This window comes from Trichosurus vulpecula, chromosome 2, assembly GCF_011100635.1.
Source record: "Trichosurus vulpecula isolate mTriVul1 chromosome 2, mTriVul1.pri, whole genome shotgun sequence".
NCBI classification, from domain to species: Eukaryota; Metazoa; Chordata; class Mammalia; order Diprotodontia; family Phalangeridae; genus Trichosurus; species Trichosurus vulpecula.
Genome location: NC_050574.1, coordinates 211,414,014 through 211,417,601, shown reverse-complemented (window position 1 = coordinate 211,417,601; position 3,588 = coordinate 211,414,014).

Here is a 3,588-nt window from a genome sequence, read left to right as displayed (position 1 = left end):
AGGAGACTAGGGCCTTTGTTTAGCTTGGTTCCTACATAGCATTAATCCCATTGAGTTCAAGTCAAAAGCCAGCAATGCCAGAGCTGGCTTCTTCTGGGCTCATGCCCCAACCCTTGCTCCTGAGGGCTAGCAGCAACACTTGGCCTGGATTCTTAAACTGATGAATCCCTGTGGCTCAGGGATCTAGGTCAGAGATTTCACTCCTAGAACCCAAAATGAAAAAGAATGAGTGAAGGAAAAAGCCAAAGACCCAGACCTATTTCTCAAGGTTACCAGGCACCTAAGAGGTGGGGGAAGGAGGAAGGAGACCCTAGAACCCTTGTACCTAACAACATGGCATAAAGAAAGAAGTCATTCACCCTCAAACAAGAATACAGCAAAAAAGCCCCAATGATGCTCAGGTGGCTTAAACCAGTCTCAGAGAAACAGGTCCCCCAGGATCTTCCAAATGGGTGAGCCATCTTAGAAGATCTAGGCAAGTGCCAAACCCCCATCACCTATGTATGACACAATTCTGAAACACACACACACACACACACACACACACTCACACACTTAACCAGCTTAACTTAAGAAGGATGGAGGCAGCCCATTGTCTGCAAATTTTCTCCTATTTTCAATCTCTCCCTGGTCTTATTTACATTCTTTCCTCCTACTCTAACATTAGACATTTTGAAACTTTCAATAAAGAATTATAATTTCAATCAAGAATGTTAATGTTGGGAGAGATCTCTGAGAATATGTCATCCAAACTCCTCATTTTACAGATGAAAAAATTGAGGCCCAAAGAAATGAAATTATTTGTGTAAGTGGGGTTCTTGACCTGTGGTCTAAGACCTATTTTTAAAAAGAATTTTGATAAACATATTTCAACACAACTGATTTCCTTTGTAATCCTATATATTTTATTTTATGTGTTTAAAAACATAGTTCTAAAGAAGGGATCTGTAGACTTCACCAGACTGCCAAAGTAGTCCATGACATTAAAAAAGGTTCAGAATTCCTGGTCTAAGGTGCCATAGCTCATTTGTGGTGGAGCTTAGACTAGAACCTAGGCAGAGGTGCGCTGGAGCAAGCTGTACCAACTATACCAATAGTCACAGAAAGCCGATTGTTAAATTAGTGTGTAAGCATTTACACCTTGGAAATTGACAAATGCTACAAATCAGGGTTTGATTTATTTTTTCATTGATTATCTAAACTTAAGAAAGTAATAGGGAAAATGTAAATAATGCAGAATAAACTTTAAAGTATGTTGTCGATGTATTTTTTCCCTAGAGAGCCAACTGTTAAATATTTACTGGCAAACCACTGAACACAGGTTTCCTGACTCCAGCGCCTTTTGAGATACAGTTAGTCTATAATCCAAGGGCACTTAAGATCAGTGCGAGCACCCCTAGGCCAGGGGTGGGGAACCTGCCCCTTCAAGGCCACAAGTGGCCTGCTAGGTCCTTAAGTGCAGCCTTTTCACTGAGTCCAAGTTTTACAGAACAAATCCTTTTTTGAAGACCACATGTAGCCTCGAGGTTGCAGGTTCTCCTCCCCTGGTAAATGACCTTTGAAGTCCATTCCAATTCTAAGACTCTATAACTGCTCTTAAGTTTTATAATTCTGTTTTCAACAACTGAAGAATAAAGCTGACAGTCTGACTTAGGTGAATTCTTGTTACTCTTATCAATGAAAGCAAGAGCCAAATATTAATTTACAATGCCCTACCCAAAAGGTAAAAAAAAGGTTATTGTCCCCTGTTCTAAAATATATTTTTTACTCATGAGGCTAAATACTTCCAAAGTCTCTTCTTAAGTTTAGACTCTAATGAAGTTCATCAGATTTTTCAAAGTCATTAACATATCATTTGGCTATTTCTATTTATACTACAATACTTGAGAGCAAACCCCTAGGTCATGTTTTATATAGCTGAGGGCCTTTCATAGGCCTCTGCATACAGCAGGGTAATAAATGTTTATTGAACTGCATTTTTATTGCCTTGACCTGACAAAGTTAATGCTCCTTCCTAGGCTTCTAACTTACTATCTGGGAGTGGCTTGTCTTTATTTTAAGGTCTAGTGATAACTCACAGATCCTCTCATTAAGGGACAATTCACCTAGATTCACTTAGAGGCCATAGATTATAACGTGAACAATGCCAAATTGCCCTGAACTATGTTCCTTCATAGACCAGTTGACACAGAGCCCTCTCTATCCTTCTTGCATGGCACTCGAGTCTGCATCATTCTTAGTCATCTCTGGAAGGACTTGCTTATACATGCCATGCTCCAAGAGGCAGAGTTGCTAACAATTTTTATTGGGATCTGTTACTGCAATAGTCATATCATTTAGCCCTTCTCCTGTATGGTATTAAAAATATACTAATTTAATTTAAGAAATTTATTTCCTTGCTACCAAAAAAATAAATAACAGAGGCAGTAAGTGACTGGCAATGTAAGGAACAGCTAACAGAGAAAAGAAATTAAAAAGAAGAATAAGGGATAAGCCTCTAGAGGAGCCCGGAAAAGGACCATGACAACAATACAATAACATTCCTACCCAGTTCCTGAAAATTTACGCGATAGGTAGTAAAATGGGTAAATCCCAATTGAAGCTAACATCATATCTCCTGATAGAGTCCCTTAATTTATCACTGGTCAAGAACAAAAATGATCAGCCATTTCCAATGGCTTGTCAAAATTTGAATAGGCTAAGTCAGCAGGCACAGTCTTCCTATGACAAGATGTTTTCTGAGTTTCCACACCAGCAATCTCCCACCACATTTCTATCCCTCTAGGATGCAAAATGGTGCTAGCTTGCTTTAGCAATCTTCTTTCCCCAGACACAGAGATTTATCATCTCCCTTCTGGGGTCCAGAATGTGGCTCTGATACTAGATATGTGACCCAGAATAAATCATTTTGCTTCTAAGAGCCTTATTTTCTCACCTATAAAACAGAGAGGAATTAGGCTAGTGAATCCCTAAGGTCACTTTCAGTACTAAATTCTATGACTTCTGATGATCCTTTTTATACAGTTCAGCATCTAGAATCAACTAAGGAAGGGTAGCATTTACTGAATGCTTGTTGATTTATATTTAAGAAACAAATTTTACCCTATGAATTTTAGATGTTATTTTGTGCCTTTTTTCTTATGTAGCATTTTATAAGCCTTAAAGTATGATACAAACATAAGATACTAAAATCTTCAGGTTTTTCCATTTGGTACTGGTTAAAAAATACAAATCAATCAGTGAAATAGATTAGGTTCATGGTAGAGGTGCAGTTTATGCAATTCTTCCCAGGTTTCTCTAAATCTATTCCTCTCATAATTTCTTATATCCATTCTATTCATATATCATAAGTTGTTCAGCCCTTCCCAAGTAATGGGCATGCCCTTAGTTTAATTAGTCTTTTCCCTAGTTACTGGGGTCTTTGAGTTTATCAAAGACTAGGTTACTACATTCTTTTGCTTCTCTCTATCACGAACCTAATCTGCAAAACCCTTGCAACAAAAATGAACAATCAAAGCAAAAAAAGTCTCAAAATGTGTGTGTCATTCTGCATCTTGAATTCATCACCGAATCTATCAAGAAGTGCAT